An 18,240-nucleotide genomic window follows, 5' to 3' on the forward strand; every position below is an offset into this window, starting at 1 on the left:
TTTATCAAAAGTAGGCTATGATACCACTTATAAGGGTAATATTGTTCTACAGATAGGAGTAAATATATCAACAGCAGTATAAATTGCAAATTTGTGTTATATCAGAATTAAATGTTGTGCCAGATGTTACAACATCTTGGACAACATGCAGCGGAATATTATATTTTGTAACACAAATTCACTTTAAAGAAGTAGATGGACAAGATTAAATTTGTACTTATGCGGTGCCTTATGACAAAAATTAATCACTAGAAAACCAAACAGTTTACAAAAACCTATCACTAATGATTAAGACTAAAATCAATTTACTCAAAAAATTGAGAAAACAAATGCTTTCTAAAACAAATAACCAGAATAAAACTTAAACAAGAAAGCTAAAAACGTGAGCCAAAAGGGAATCCACGGAAACGATCTTCAGCCAACTTCTTCACGGATGTTGTCTGCAGATGTTCCCAACATTCAAGGCAACACGCGATCACCATTCTTCAAACACCGCACGTCCTTCGAATAATATTTTCTCTGAAAATATTAACGTGCGTAAGTGTGTGTGAAATATTGACCGAGGAAGAGAGAGCTTCAATAATGTCCTTGATCTCTTATTTATGGATATAGTATTTCATCTCCACAGTGAAACCTATTTTATAAGGAAAGTTAGAGTTTAATTAAAAATAAACTCTATTTAAACATTGATACCATATCTCATTAAATCATTATCATAAATATAATATCTAGAATATATTTTCATAATTATCTCATTATCTTAGAAAGGCAAAATCACAATAAATATTATACTCAATTTAAATCAAGAAGAAAAAGTATATTAGGGAAATAATTTAAATCTTAAGGAATTAAATCAATTAAATTCGGAATTCTTATTTCCCTTCAATACATACTGAAAAAATGGCTCTAATTTCAAAAGACATGGTTTGCCCGATAGACAACTTTGCTCCAAGCCTATGGGGGGATCAATTCTTGAAGTTTACATATGATAATGAGGTAATTTGGTTCTAGTGCTTATGTATTTTTTATAACTGACAAGTACATGCATATATTGTATTGTTATTCTTAAGTTGTAATAATTTTCCATGTAAGAAGAGAAATCGTAATGTAACGTTTGAGTTGTTACACTGTTTAAAATATTGGAGTTGCACAATAACCACTAACTATAACTTTTCGTAAATCGTCAAGCGCTCAGTTCTACAATTAATATCAAAATCAGAGTCACATTTTTTATACTCATTGATTGTAAATAAGTTAAATTATTGGGAAGGGAACATTGCGGTTCAATAATTGTCCCTATTTGAGAGAAATCGAATCATGATATTTGAGCTTACTGCTAAATAATTGTCCCTTCCGGAAGAGAATTAGAAACGTGATGTTTGAGCTGCTATGATATTTAAAATATTGAAGTTGTACTATTAGCATTAGGTATAACTTTTTGTACAATGACTAAGTGTTTGATCATACAAAAGAGACATTTTAATTGTCACTCTCGACGGGACATGACCACTATCAAAATGTTATTACGTCTATTAATCCAAAAGTTATCAATAACATGCAACAAAATAATATAGTTTTTCAATGCGAGAATATCTAAAATTATAAACCGAAAAGATACCGCAAAATTTCTGGTTATGATATTAAATATCCAAAAGTCAATAAATAACGTGTTGCATGGCTCTAAGTATGAAATTTAGGCTCCGTAATTTAATATTATAATATCAAAGGGTTCTTGTACAAAATTATCTGTTGCAACCTTTAGAACATATAATCTAGTTGATGAATATATATAAAAATTACTAGGCAACTAAGGATTAATTGATTAAATTTATGCAGATAACAGAAAAATATTCCAAGGAAATCAATTTGTTGAAAGATGAGGTGAAGATTAATTTGACAAATCCAGAGAGTAAAATGGTGGACACCATGAATTTGATCGATATGATAAACTCGAACGCCTAGGCATATCTTATCACTTTGAAGACGAAGTTGAACAAAAATTGGAGCAATATTTTGGTCTGAATTCAAATTACGAAGATGAACACTGTTTCAGTTCATTTTAGATTATTCAGGCAACATGGACTTCACTTAACTTCTGGTGTGTGTCATTACCTCCCTCATGTGTTTACATTCCTTTATAATATAAAAATAATAATAATTTCTCTCTTATAAAATTTACATAGAAAATGCATGTTTCTCATTTTTAGAACTGAAAGCCCAAAAAGCGAGAGGGGATAGGACATAACTGGATGAATAGAGCTACGTACTGTCCCTTTGGCTTTCAGAGAGCAAGAAATTGTTTACTTTCTTTATAGCATGGATGGGATGGAATGTGCCACAGTATTTAATCTTTATTAGGTTAAATTACAAAATTCGTTTATAAATTTTTTTTGGTAAGAAGCATTGGAAAATTTAGTTTGGTCTTCGTCCAATAAGTTGAAAGTTTTAATTACTTTTTTAGCCATTTTTCTTGTACATGAGCTAATGTGACACCGGACTCGTCGATAATGTATAACTCTGTGTCGATATATGATGTCACATCGCACACCAGCAGAAAACTATTTGAAAAGGAAAAAGGGGATCAAGTTATTAGAGTTAGCCTGAAATTAATTAAATGATTTAGAGGATCACAAGCAAATTAAAATATGCCTACTAATGGGTTGTATTTTTATTGTCCCATCTTGATTATATCATGCAAACTCGAGCATGAGGAGGAGATGGGACAATTATTTTTAAAAGATATGACAATTATCTACAAGAACTATTATTGTAATTTATGTTTCGATCAGAAATTTTTAACAAATTCAGAGGCAGCGCTGGAAAATTCGATGAGTCGCTTAAAACTGATGTCAAGGGCTTGTTGAGCTTGTATGAAGCAGCACATTTGAGAAAGCACAATGAAGATATACTCGAAGATGCACTTGTTTTCACAACTGCGTGTCTCAAGTCTATGGCCCCAAACCTCAAACCACCCCTCAAGAAACAAGTCGAACATGCCCTCATGCAACCATTACATTTTGGGTATCAAAGATTTGAGTCGTACCATTACATCTCTGTCTATGAAGATGATGAATATTCTAGAGATGAATCGTTTCTCAAGTTTGCCAAATTAGACTATAATGCAGTGCATATGCTGCACAAACAAGAACTCTGTGAACTCTCTAGGTAATGTTACTTTGTCATCAATAAAGTAACGAGGAAAGTAAAGAGAGTCATCTCAGTGAAAATTTTTACAGTTACATATAATCTATAGGTTTTGTCATCTTATAACATATTAAACATTTTGGTGATTGTGTTCTAGAGCTCAACTAGACTAGCATTTTAGTCGGCATACATTTTGTTTACTTCTTCTTGTTATTTTACAGGTGGTGGAGAGAGCTGAACCTTTTGTCTAAACTTCCTTATGCTAGAGATAGACTTGTTGAGTGCTATTTTTGGACTGTGGGAACATATCATTTGCCTAGGTATTCTCGCGGTCGAGTCATGCTGACGAAAAATAATCAAAATGTTATCTTTAATCGATGATACATTTCATGCTTATGGTACAATTGAAGAACTAGAGGCCTTTACTATGGCAATTCGAAGGTAAAAGAAAGCACTAATAGCCCTTGTAAACATGAATTTATCTGCTTCATGTGTCCATATAGTCATTTAACCACTTCTCATTGGTTGGCTAAAAGAGTTTCAAGATTGAAATTAACAACTATTCCACATGCTTTGATTGTTAATTTGATTGTTCTTGTCTCAAGTGGGATTTTAAAGAGGCTGATCTACTACCAAAGTATATGAAACCACTTTATACCGCCATCTTGAAACTCTATGGAGAATTTAAGGAAGAATTAGCAACAGAAGAAAGATCTTATGGTGTAGACTATACCATAAATGCAGTGCAAGATCCGATTTTTTTAGCCATGCAAGTATAATTGTAAGGAAATTATAGGATTTGATTTTTGTATTAAATGAGATATGCATGGTAAATAATTATTGATGAAATCTTTGTGGCCAAGACAATGATATCTACCTTAAGGCATGCACAATTTCGAAAATTTGGAAGGAGATTTTTTGCAAGATTGGAATATAGCATACAAGAACTCAAGACATGTGAGTGCCAAATAAAATAAAATCCAAAAAAAAAAAAATAGCATAATGTGCCTAAATGTGAGATTTGCTTGAATATTGAATTATATGCAACTTGAATTAAAAAGATGGAAGCAAATCTTTCACCCTCCCTTGCACCAATTTTCGAGCCAATCAAGGTGCTAGACTAGGGAATTAAGAGCTCAATTTGGGAGCAAAATCATCAACCATGGAAGGCATAGTTGGTGTCAAATCTTATGGGATTTGGCACAAGTTTAGGCATGATTTGAGTGCCATATTTAACTCCACCTCCCTTCACCTATAAATAGTCCACCATACCTAGCCACTCACACACCACAAAATTCGAAACCCTTGCTGCATATTTTCGAAATTCAGCAGCTCTTCCAAGACGAAAATCCACTCAAAGTCGTCCAAGAAATTAAGCCGAAGTTCTGTCCGAAGAAGGAGCAAGAAGCGACCCTAATCTCGAAGCATGCCACCACGTTTTTAGCATCAATAATTATTGTAAGTGGGCTGTTTTAAATCTCAAAATTTCGGTTTATGCATATGTGATTTTTCGGTTTTTTGTTTTGGATAAAAACTTCGGTCGAGTACAATTCTTTTCCTACTTCTTCTTGTGTTGTTGTCATTCGGTTTTAAGCACTGTGAGGAGTCGACTATATATGGGTGGGAATCCCAACCATGACGTACCCTTACGCGGTGGGGGATATAACCGCTATACGGCCTCGCCCCCTTAGAGTAGTAAAAATTAGGGACTGACGTCAGTAAACCATAGAAAGTAGATGAGTCGCAGTGCTTGGTAAGTGTTTATGCATGTGATACGAAAAAAATATTATGCAAGTCATGTGTTTTCTTTCGAAATGTATGCATGTTGATTTATTGTGCTCGATATTCCCCCACTTGCTGAGTATTCCCCATAATACTCACCCCCTTACAACCCTTCCCAGATAAGCCCGAAGAAGAACTCGAGGAGGGAGAGTCCGAACAGTTCTGGGGATGGTGAATGCTCGAGGAATTTAGATTAAGTTTAAAGTTTATTATGTTATCCAATTTACGTTTCCGCATTAAACTCTGTCATTTTCGGATTTCGATATTGTAAAGACAATGTTTATTTCGTTGAAATTATGATATATAAACTGGTTCGGTTTATACTGTGCTACAAAAGGCTTGTTGATTCGATCGTGTGATTGTTAAACAACGCTGGTGTCAATCTCGAGTTTCGGGGCGTGACACTTAAGTGGTATCAGAGCCGCCAGGTTCATAATCCGGTTGGGAAAAATCGATTTCATAAAAAAAAAACCTAAAAATTTTCGGACAAATTTTTACTTGAGGCCGACGCTATTCCCTCCGAAACGGCCCAACGAACGATAGTCATGGCCTTAAAGTCGTGAGGTAGGGGCTGAAATCTCGAAATTCCTTCGTTTAGGCCTCCGAAACGTTGTTTTTGCCTTTTTAGGAAATATTCGTAAACCCTATAACTTCTCATAGGAAATTCCGAATTCGATTCCGTCGATTGTCCCGGAATCCTCTCAACATATGCTTCGAACCCATGTGTCAAAATCCCAACTTTCCATTTTTTGAAAAAAAAATATATTTATGTATTTCCAAAAATTTCATAAATATTGCATATTGTCCCTTGTTCTATATTGTCTCTTTCTGATTCTGAGCATTTCCATTTTTTATTTCAGGAAATGGCTCCATCTACTCCCATGCAACCCCGCACCCGTGCCCAAGCTGCCATTCGTATGAAGGAGCTTGCCTTTCACTATCAGTCCCGTCAGATTCAGCGACTTAGAGCCAGATTTAGTGAGAGGAAGAGGGAGGTCGAGACTCTAACCGCTGAGAAAGAGGAGATTCGTGTCCGGATTAACCAGTCGATCTATCAGGGAGAGCGAGTAAGAGGTGATAACATGGACCTCAGAGATGTCATAGAACAGTGCAAGTACCAACATGGAAAGTTACGAGAGGATTTGGAGCTTTATCGCAAAGAGCTGGAGGAAGAGAAACAGCAGAACGCCAAAGGTAAGAGGAGACTGGAAAATTCAGGTGATGCCATGAACAGCCTTGCCTATGTGAATCAACTTCTGGTCCAGCAAGTTGAAGCTCTAAAGGAGCAAATCAAGCAGAAGAAACAGTACCATCTACAGTATCAGCAGCATTGGAATGACGAGATGGACGTGGCTGATGCGGAGAGACAGGAACTTAAGGCACAGGTGGCCCAGCTCACGGAAGAGAACGCCCAGCTTACGCATATGGTGGAGGTACTTCAAGAGGAAGAGCCAGAGGAGGAGCCGGAAGAGGAGGAGCCTACTGAGATAAATGAGCCGATAGCTGTAGTAGGAGATGGAGAGATAGATGATTAGACTATCTTAGTGACCATTCATTATTACTAGGAGTTTTACTTTCTCATTGTTGCTACGTTATTTCTTTCAGTATGCTTTGTTTGATTCAGTATTACTTGTTTCATTCAGTTTTTTCCCCTACGTTCGAAAATTAATAAAAGTTATGTTTATTTATGAACTTCAGTTCCAGCATAACTTAATTATTCAATCATGTCGATATATACAACAAATTCTTAGAAACGTTCAAATTGTAGGAAATGGTCGGTAGACCTCCAAGGCAAAACCGCAACTCCCGTTATGCCAACAAAAACAACAACAACAACACTAATGAAGAAGGCAACGGACCTCCACCTCCGTTCAATCTCAATCAAGCGGACCTAATGCCTATAGCCACGATCGTGGTAACGACACTTCAGGGGTTAGTGAACCCCAATGCTAATCAGCAGCCCCCACCTCCACCACAGCACGAAGTCAAGTTCCATTACGAGTCCCTCCGTAAGAACAGGTTCCCGACGTTCCAAGGGGACGCAGATCCCGAGCTAGGCCAAAACTGGTTGAAAAGCGTGGAAACGCATATACAACTGCTCGAAATACCCGATGCACTCAGAGTGAATGTGATAGTGCCTTTCCTTGAAGACAAAGCAAGTAAATGGTGGGAAGCAGTCTCTCCAGCCTTGTTAACTGCCGGACCATTCACATGGCAGCGCTTTCGAGATGCATTCCTCAAGCAGTACTTTCCAGCCGAGGTCAGGTTGCAAAAGTTGAGTGAGTTTGAAAATCTGACCCGAACTCCGGGTATGTCAGTGGTAGAATACACCTCTCAATTCAATGCCCTTGGATCATATGCTCCAGCGATTATGGCGGACGAAGTTCTGAAATTACACCGCTACAAGAAGGGACTAAACAGCAGAATCCAGTCGGCTTTGGCAGTCTATCAGGCAACGAACTTTTCAGACTTGATGGGCGCAGCTATCCGAGCTGAAACTGATATCCAGCGCAGAGAGAAAGAGAATAAGAACAAAAGGCCAATGAATAATCAGTTCTCTCATGGCAGTCAGTCGTTCAAGAAGCCTAACCAGTCCGGTGGACCATCTAAAGGGCAATCCCCCGCCACTAACTATCAATGACTCAAGCCATGCCCAACATGTGGTTTCAAACACTCCGGGGAATGCCGAAGGGCCAGCGGTGTATGCTTTGGATGTGGAAAATCGGGGCACAGAGTTGCAGAGTGTCCCACCGCCGCCAACCGACCAGCAGGGCCGAACAGAGGAACTGGACCAAATGCAGGAGCAGGCCCTAGTAAACCAAAAGAAGACAAACCTAATGCCAGGGTCTTTGCCATGACTCAGGAAGAGGCCGACGACGCAACTGAAGTCGTGTCAGGTACCATTCAAATTCAATCAGTGCCTGCTTATGCATTATTTGACTGTGGTGCTACCCACTCCTTTATGTCTAAGAGGTTTGCTAAGAAGTTAGGACGTAAGCCCGATAAGCTAATTGAACCTTTCCGAATAGCCACACCTTACCAGTAGGGCCATTGAAACTGACGAAATTTACAGAGATTGTAAAATCAGTGTCGGTGAGCAGACTTTTAGTTTGACTTGATCCAGTTGATCATGGTCGATTTCGACATCATATTAGGAATGGATTGGTTAGCAAGAAACAGTGCGACAGTAGATTGTAAAGGAAAGATAGTCAGACTCCGGACCCCAGGTCAGGAGGAAGTCGTCTTTCATGATAAATCCAAGGAACGAAAGTCACTGCTTTCCGCATCTCAAGCTTGGAAAGCCATGAAATCCGGAGAAGACATATACCTAGCAATGGTCAGTGAAATAAAAGAAGAAATCGAATTGAAACTGGAGGACATCCCTATAGTAAGAGAGTTCCCAGTGTTTTTCCAGAAGAACTTTCGGGGACGGTCCCGAACCGCGAAGTGGAGTTCGAGATCAATCTGGTTCTCGGTGCTGCACCAATCTCTGAGGCACCTTACAGAATGGCACCAGCCGAACTCAAAGAGCTGAAGGAGCAACTCCAAGAATTGCTAGATAAAAGGCAAATTCGACCAAGTGTGTCCCCGTGTGGAGCTCCAGTACTCTTCGTGAAGAAAAAAGACGGGAGTATGAGATTATGCATCGACTATAGAGAGCTGAACAAGATCACAATCAAGAACAGGTACCCTCTGCCTCGGATAGACGATCTGTTTGATCAGCTTAAAGGAGCCGCCGTCTTCTCTAAACTGGATTTGAGGACAGGATACCACTCGTTGAAGGTCAGGGCTGAAGATATCCCCAAAACAGCCTTTCGAACCAGATATGGGCATTATGAATTCACAGTGATGCCTTTTGGTCTGACCAACGCACCGACAGTGTTCATGGATCTCATGAACAGAGTATTCAAGCCATTCCTGGATCAGTTTATAGTGGTATTCATCGACAATATCCTCGTCTATTCCCCTGACGAGACGAGCCACGAAGAGCGCCTTCACCTTGCTCTGCAAACCTTAAGAGAAAATAAGCTCTATGCTAAGTTTAGCAAGTGTGAATTCTGGCTAAGGAGTGTGTCATTTTTAGGACACGTGATCTCGAGAGCAGGAGTGTGTCAGTGGATCCAAGGAAAGTAGAGGCAATTACCGAGTGGCTGAAACCTAAGAACGCCACCGACATCAGAAGTTTTCTGGGATTGGCAGGTTACTATTTTAAGTTTGTCAAAGGATTCTCCTCGATAGCCGTACCACTGACAAAGCTCACACAGAAGAATTCTAAGTTCATTTGGGATGAAAATTGTGAGAGGAGTTTCCAGACATTAAAAGAGAAACTCGCATCCACACCAGTATTGATATTGCCCCCAGAAAATAAGGATTTCACCATCTACAGTGACGCATCCAAGGAAGGTCTAGGATGCGTGCTCATGCAAGAAGGAAGGGTAATCTCCTACGCATCAAGGCAGTTGAAACCGCACGAGCAGAACTACCCTACTCACGATCTGGAACTAGCAGCGGTTGTCTTCGCCTTAAAGATTTGGAGGCACTACCTCTATGGTGCTCAATGTGAGATCTTCCTAGACCATCAGAGACTCAAGTACTTGTTCACCCAGAAGGAGTTGAATATGAGGCAAAGACGCTGGATCGAACTTCTGAAGGACTATGACTTGACCATAAGCTACCATCCGGGTAAAGCAAACAAAGTGGCTGATGCGCTAAGTCGTAAGGGCCCAGGCAAGGTGACTCTAGCTTCCCTATCGACCCAGCCATGTCTGCTGGAAACTGTCAAGTTAAAACAAGATCGAGACCCAGCACTGACCAAACTTAAGGAGCAAGTCAGAGAAGGGAAATCGCAAGATCATCAGATGGATGACAAGAGAATCCTATGGATGAAAGAAAGACTGTGTGTGCCAGACAGTGGTAACCTTCGCCAATAGATAATGGCAGAGGCGCACAAGTCGAAATTCTCAGCCCATCCAGGCAGTACAAAAATGTACAGAGACCTCAAGAATAGTTTCTGGTGGAATAGCATGAAAAGAGATGTAGCCGAATTTGTCTCCAGATTTCAGGTATGCCAGCAGGTCAAGGCAGAACACCAGCGACCTGGAGGATTGCTGCAACCTCTGGAAATTCCCAAGTGGAAATGGAAGCATATTTCCATGGACTTTGTGGTAGGATTGCCAAAGTCTAGGCAGAGCCACGACGGTATTTGGGTGATCGTGGACAGACTCACGAAGACTGCACACTTCTTATGCGTCCGCATGAATTACAATCTCGACAAGTTGGCTTCGCTGTACATGGATAATATTGTGAGACTGCATGGAGTGCTAGTGAGCATCATATCTGACAGAGACCCGAGGTTCGTCTCACGCTTTTGGAAGAGCTTTCAGGAGGCTATGGGAACGAAAGTGACCCTAAGTACGGCCTATCATCCTCAAACCGATGGACAAACGGAAAGAACCATCCAAACCTTAGAAGATATGCTGCGAGCATGCGTTCTTGAATTCAGTAGCAACTGGAGCACTCATTTACCCTTAATCGAGTTTGCTTACAACAACAGCTATCACAGCAGCATCGGAATGGCTCCATACGAAGCTCTTTATGGGAGGAAATGTCGATCACTACTTTATTGGGATGAAGTGGGGGAGAAAACCGTGGTGGGACCCAAGCTAGTACAGATGGCCGTAGACAAGGTTAAGATCGTTCGTGAAAAGCTCAAAGTAGCTCAAGACCGACAGAAGAGTTGGGCAGATCTTAAAAGAAGACCTGTATAGTTCAACGTGGGCGAGAAGGCTTATGTGAAAGTCTCGCCTATGAAAGGAGTTTTCCGATTCAATAAAGCTGGGAAGCTGAACCCTCGATATGTTGGACCCTTTGAAATCTTGGAAAAAGTGGGCACGCTGGCATGCAGGCTGGCACTGCCACCAAACATGTCAAGAATCCTCAACGTGTTCCACGTGTTCCAACTAAGGAGATACATCCCAGACCCAAGTCATGTGTAAAGGCCTAGAAATCCGTATTTGAAAATTTGCGGAAAAATTAAAAATTTTCTTTTAAACTAAATGAAGTATCCAGTTCATAAAATAAACTGTTGAATAACGTATCATGTTTAAAAATAGCAGCGGAAGAAATTAATTTTGTAAAAATAACTGTAAAAATTTTATCCAACGGTAGGTAAAAATGTTTGAGCGATAACAATAATAAATGCTGAAAAGTGAGGTCCTCGGGTCCCCCTACTGCCGACTCGAGCTGGCTCACTGATCCCCGCCCTAGGTCCCGACATCATCAGTACCTGCAACAATCAAGTCTAGTGAGCCTAAAGACTCAGCATGCATATATCGTAAATAACAAGTAAATAAATAATAAAGTCGCATGCAAGTGAAAATATCCTGTAATGAGGTGTAACGTAAAATATCATTTCAATGGTAATTATAGTACGTGCATAACTGAACTGAAAATATCATAGTAAAATGTTTGCTCCTTGGAGCCCTGTAATGAAATAACTTGTAATAATTTTCTGGTGAGATTAAGGTCTACGCAAGTGGTCCCTGAACTGAGCTGACCGGTAACTGACGACCGGAATGAAACTGAACTGACCGGACCGGTAACTGGCGACCGGGTTTAATAATGTACGTCTGATCAGACTCCTGCCACAGTATACTGGGTGAAACAACTGAACTGACCGGTAACTGACGACCGGACCGATAACTGACGACCGGATTTAATCATGATAGTAGAGTGACCACAAGCAATATCGCATAAATCTCAAAATTAATATTTTTGCACGTAATATAAATAAATCACATCATTAAATATGAACAATTCGGATCTTCTTGCATTAAAATCATGTACTTGCGATATTTAAAAATACCTATATGGCTTGATTGAAGAGTGAAAGAAGATATAAACATGCCTTGGTTTGTTTTGACGGAAAACAAACGAAATAACGACGCGACGCGGCGGAGACGGAGTGTTCTTCACTTTCTCACTTTTCTCTCTTAATTCCTTTAAACCAAGCATGCACCATAATTATTATAATAGCGTAAAAATCATAAACGTGATGCATGAATATTTAAAAATATCATGATTTGTGCTCAGGGCGGTGTGAGGACCAAAATCTCACCCCGGGTGAAAAATGACCATTTTGCCCCTAGAAACCCAAAAATTATCATTTCAACCCTGGACCTCTAAAATTGACCCGAAACTTACTAAACTCCTTAAATTATCCCAAAGCATTTTTATAAGCAGTCTTAGACGTAAACTCGAGCCTATCTTACAACTTAACCGATTCGTTTTAAAACTTGAACCGAGATCCCGGTTTTAACCCGAATCGAACCGAAACTCAACCAAATTTCTCCCAACTTCTTACCATACTTAGTGCACTCAATGGTCACCTTAAAACACCTAGAATTCAGTCCCAAACTCTCGGCCATCACCACCCGACATTGCTGGAAAATCGAGCCTTCTTTATTCGACACCCCTAAGCGTCCCACTTGCCATGCTTCGGTCCTTGCTCGAAGACCGATCGTTCCAGCCCCAAGCCAGCCTACCTTAGCCACCCTAGGACCTCTCTGGACCCAAAGAGCTCACGGCTAGCCTCCCATGCACTCCACCCTTCAACCCAATCGCTAGTACAAAAGATGAGCCAACCCGCAACTCTTTCTCCTAACACGCGATAGATCGACTTCAAGGGTGACTCTAGCCCCGTTCGAGCCCTCCTCAGCCATGACTCAAACCCCACATGGTCTGGTCTAGGCCTTAGATCGACCTTTTCGCAGCCAGCTCTCACCCTTTTACATGCTACCTTCCCCGAACACCATCGAACCCCTCTAAAACCCATCGGTGCTCAAGCCACCCCCTTAGATCTCGACTCCCTCTCAAAGGTCCCATCATCCTTGACGTTATGGTCTCCCAAACCCACAGATCAGCAGCACCCTCGCACAGAGTCATGACAAAAACGTGAGTAGTGAAAGGTTATACAATGAAACTATACCACCCGAAGACATAAACATGGTATATGCAAGATCTGAAATTATTTGAACCGAACACACACATATACAGCTTATTTACAGCGTGAATGATGCAGAGAGAAAACGAAACATGGCATGCCTGATGATTTGAAGTGCAAGAATGAGACAAGGGGCCCGAGGGAATTCCTCCTTTGCAAGAACAAGAGAAATCGATGGGGCCTCTAGCTGCAAGTGGTGAAAACGAGAGGGAGGTGGTGCTTTGAATGGGGTGTCGGCTGGTACAATTTTAGGTTTATGGTAAATGGTGTTTAGTAGCTTAATTATATAATAAACAATTAGTTAATGGGCTTTAAAATTTTTAGTTAAAAGCAAGGAAGAATTTTAGGCCCAAAAAGCTTAAAAGTAGGCCTATTAAATCCACACACGCTCCCGAAAAATATTTCTTGTTGAAAAGATTTTGAAAATATTAGCCGAACCCTTAAAAGTCCTCCGATTCGATAAAATTTGCGTACCGATAAAACTTTAAATCCTGCGGATAAAAATACCCAATAAAATCTTATTTTGAAAAATACTCTTAAAAACACCTTATTTTAGTTAATAAAAATTAATCATGTAATAAAATAATTTTCCTGAAAATTCCCCGGTCTCCGATCCTCGTTCGAACGTGAAATGCAACTTAAAAATCTTAATGCACGAACTTTTAAAATTTCATGAAACAAATCTTATCATGCATGAATTATGCATAAAATGCATAAAAATAATTAAACGTACATTAATGAAATAAACATGCTAAATTACCACTTCTTAAATAAGTCTTTATTAACTTATCTCAATACTCCATCTCCAGTCCGGCCTCACTTATTTAACTGAAAATGTGACAATTAAACTACTACGTAAAATAAATAAATTTAAAGAAAAGAATTTAAATACTCATGCAATAAAAAAAATCATTTTAATTTAAAAATACTAGAATTATGCATGACTTATACGTAGTCTAATTTACGGGTTCTACATCATGTGTTGGAGGTAGAACCACTCATAATTGAAGGGAACTTGGGAGAAAGACTGAAATACGAAGAAGTCCCTATCAGAATCGTGGACACCAAGGATCAAGTCCTCAGACGACGCATCATCCCCTACGTTAAAGTGCAATGGTCCAACCACACAGAGCGTGAAGCAACTTGGGAAGTTGAAGAGAAGATGCGATTTTTTTAGCCATGCAAGTATAATTGTAAGGAAATTATAGGATTTGATTTTTGTATTAAATGAGATATGCATGGTAAATAATTATTGATGGAATCTTTGTGGCCAAGACAATGATATCTACCTTAAGGCATGCACAATTTCCAAAATTTGGAAGGAGATTTTTTGCAAGATTGGAATATAGCATACAAGAAATCAAGACATGTGAGTGCCAAATAAAATAAAATCCAAAAAAAAAAATTAGCATAATGTGCCTAAATGTGAGATTTTCTTGAATATTGAATTATATGCAACTTGAATTAAAAAGATGGAAGCAAATCTTTCCCCCTCCCTTGCACCAATTTTCGAGCCAATCAAGGTGCTAGACTAGGGAATTAAGAGCTCAATTTGGGAGCAAAATCATCAACCATGGAAGGCATAGTTGGAGTCAAATCTTATGGGATTTGGCACAAGTTTATGCATGATTTGAGTGCCATATTTAACTCCACCTCCCTTCACCTATAAATAGTCCACCATACCTAACCACTCACACACCACAAAATTCGAAACCCTTGCTGCATATTTTCGAAATTCAACAGCTCTCCCAAGCCGAAAATCCACTCAAACTCGTCCAAGAAATTAAGCCAAAGTTCTGTCCGAAGAAGGAGCAAGAAGCGACCCTAATCTCGAAGCCAAGCCACCACGTTTTTAGCATCAATAATTATTGTAAGTGAGCTGTTTTAAATCTCAAAATTTCGGTTTATGCATATGTGATTTTTTGGTTTTTTTTTTGGATAAAAACTTCGGTCGAGTACAATTCTTTTCCTACTCCTTCTTGTGTTGTTCTCATTCGATTTTAAGCACTGTGAGGAGTCGACTGTATATGGGTGGGAATCCCAACCATGACGTACTCTTACGCGGTGGGGGATATAACCGCTATACGGCCTCGTCCCCTTAGAGGAGTAAAAATTATGGACTGACGTCAGTAAACCATAGAAAGTAGATGAGTCGCAGTGCTTGGTAAGTGTTTATGCATGTGATACTAAAAAAATATTATGCAAGTCATGTGTTTTCTTTTGAAATTTATGCATGTTGATTTATTGTGCTCGATATTCCCCCACTTGCTGAGTATCGCCCAAAATACTCACCCCCTTACAACCCTTCCCAGATAAGCCCGAAGAAGAACTCGAGGAGGGAGAGTCCGAACAGTTCTGGGGATGGTGAATGCTCGAGGAATTTAGATTAAGTTTAAAGTTTATTATGTTATCCAATTTACGTTTCCGCATTAAACTCTATCATTTTCGGATTTCGGTATTGTAAAGAGAATGTTTATTTCGTTGAAATTATGATATATAAACTGGTTCGGTTTATACTGTGCTACAAAAGGCTTGTTGTTTCGATCGTGTGATTGTTAAACAACACCGGTGTCAATCTCGAGTTTTGGGGCGTGACATGCTGTATGACCTTTTCATTTCAAATGACTAAACAAATCATTTCTTCTTATCTAATTAGCATATAATTAACATGGATTTTGATACTATGTTATTTAGTTGAAAGAACAAGTGAGGAGCTACAATGTCGAGGCCAAGTGGTTTATTGAAGGTTATTCGCCACCATTTTCCGAGTACCTTAGCAATGCTCTAACAACTGCCAGTTACCATTTTCTTTCGAATGGATCATTAATGGGAATGGATTTTGCCACTAGGAGGGAGTTCGAATGGCTAAATATGATGCCAAGGATGCTTATAGCATGCCAAGAAATTTGTAGATAAGTCGATGATATTGCTACGTACAAGGTACAAATGATCATGATGTCCATAATTCATTCGAATCCGTAAGACCTGATTACTTCAAATATATCTTTATTCGCGAAAATTATTAATATAAGTTGTTATTTTAATTGTTTTACAAATACTTTCGAATTTATCCCAGATAAACCAATGTAGGGTACGTGTGTTATAATCATCACTATGTTTAGAGCATAACCACCTGTTTCAATTCATATGATTGCAGATTGAGAAAGGAAGAGGCCAAAAATCCACCAGCGTCGACTGCTACATTAAAGAAAATGGTGTGAAAATGGAAGAGGCAATAAATAAGATTGATGAAATGGTTGTAGATGCTGGAATGATATTAATGAGAATTTCAAGAAACCATTTCCGTGTTCGAAAGAGGTCCTTTTGATAATCCTTAACTTCACGAGGATTATAGATGTAGCATACAAGAACTATGAAGATGGTTATACTGAACCGGAAAAGGTTTTAAAACCCTTCATTGTTGCCATGTTTGTTGAACCCTTTAAGATTCAAACATTTCAAATCATGCTGCGACTCATGAAGTGCTGCAAGAAAAACATCCTTTTATTTGTGTTATTTTTTTAAAGTTTTTGATGGGAATGTTTGTTTCTGTAACATATATGTTTGATCAAGAATGTTATCTTTTAATATATTTAAAACAATGAGTGATCAATTTCTCCCATGTACGTTATATATTTTTAAGTTGTCACGTCAACCTTGAAATTATACACAATTATATTATGAAAATTTTAGTGTGTATTTGTATTTTTATGGTTTTTGTCCTCTATATATATGTATCAAATTTTAATCATAGTCCACCACATTTACTTTAATTTTAGTGTAATTATGTTCTTGTTTTCAGATGTGGAAGAGATGTGACTCCCACATGTATAATGTCAAATCAACATTTCTGATGAAAAATGATTAGAATTATCAAAAATTTTATACATACGAGACTAAGACTAAATGTGAGACCCCGAGACTAAAATAGTTTTGATGACATTTTTGTAAATAAATTGAAAAATATTCAATTAATTTTGATGGTATTTTCGTAAATAAGTTGAAAATAATGAATTAATTTTAAAGACAAAATGGTAAGTAGTGCCATATCTTTTCCATATGAAGTCCAAATGATTTGAGATTTGGATATAACATAGAAAAATCAAAAATATAGAAGTTTTATGTTTTGAGTTTTGGAAAATTTGATCGTTTGACTGATACGAAGGGATATACCGATATTAAAGTGTTAAATAATATATATTTTATTATATTATATTATTTTATTAATATACTATAATATAATATTTAAAAAAAAGAAAAAAAAATAGATAAATATAAAAATTACATGAGAATTTGCATTTCAGTTGACAGAAAGTTTCGAGAGAGAGAAATAGAAGTTTTGATTTTTCTTTTCGGTCTTATGACTTATCGGTTTATCCAATCGACGAACCGACTTCAGTTCTGGGATCGTTGATACGAGGTCTTTGATTTGAGGTATAAATTTTATATTTTTTGTGATGTTTAAAATTCGTCGATTTTTGGAATAAATCCGATAAATTGTTAAATCATACAGAAATTGAAGATTGTTGAATAGTGTATGATTTTAAAGAAGAAGAGATAATTATAGTGATGTTATTTTGAATTTTTCCCAATTTATTATAATTAGGGAATTTTAATCGTTGGATTGAGATTGAAGAATTATTTGTCAGTTATTATTAATTCTGATAAATATATGCGGTAGAATAACCGACAAGAAACTAAGTTTTGAAGTCGGAATTGAATTATGCTATGATTTGAATTTGATATGAATTTTAAAGTTTCAAAAGATATTTGAAACCTCTATTGTTGATATTGAATGAAATTATTGATTGAAGTGAATATGTTATTGATGTAGATAGATTATTATACTGATATCTTCAAGCTACATCGACTGGAACGAAGAATTGAGGTATGTTGCGACCGGGTAACATACGACAGGTATCTGTATTATATGATATATGTTTGATTGATTGGATTGAGAATACATGTCTATATGCCTTATTTGTTGAGTTTATGTGGCATACATGACATGCACGTTGAGCTATGATCCTTGGATACTCTGATATGATTTGATTTGATTCTGGGGTTTGTGAGCACGATGCTATGTTTGGTATTACATGACCTTTAAAGCATAGTCATTTGTGGCTCCGATGATTGATTGAGATTTGGGATTTGATGGCGCTTTGTCGACGCTATCATACGATTATCCCTGATTGAGGCCGGTGTGCCAGCTCGAGCAATGATTTGATAGCGATTCGATTGATTCTGACATGTGCTCAGTGGATGGGCATTTGACCTGATACCTCCACGACATTCATGCATTGCATATCATA

The 18,240-nt window shown here is 38.2% G+C and overlaps 1 pseudogene; it reads left to right on the forward strand.

The window, feature by feature from the left end:
* The first annotated feature begins 889 nt into the window (after positions 1–889).
* On the forward strand, positions 890–16,583 carry LOC140963720 (germacrene A synthase-like; annotated as a pseudogene).
* The last annotated feature ends 1,657 nt before the right edge of the window (positions 16,584–18,240 follow it).

The sequence above is a fragment of the Primulina huaijiensis genome, chromosome 2 (assembly GCF_012295235.1).
Source record: "Primulina huaijiensis isolate GDHJ02 chromosome 2, ASM1229523v2, whole genome shotgun sequence".
Lineage (NCBI taxonomy): Eukaryota > Viridiplantae > Streptophyta > Magnoliopsida > Lamiales > Gesneriaceae > Primulina > Primulina huaijiensis.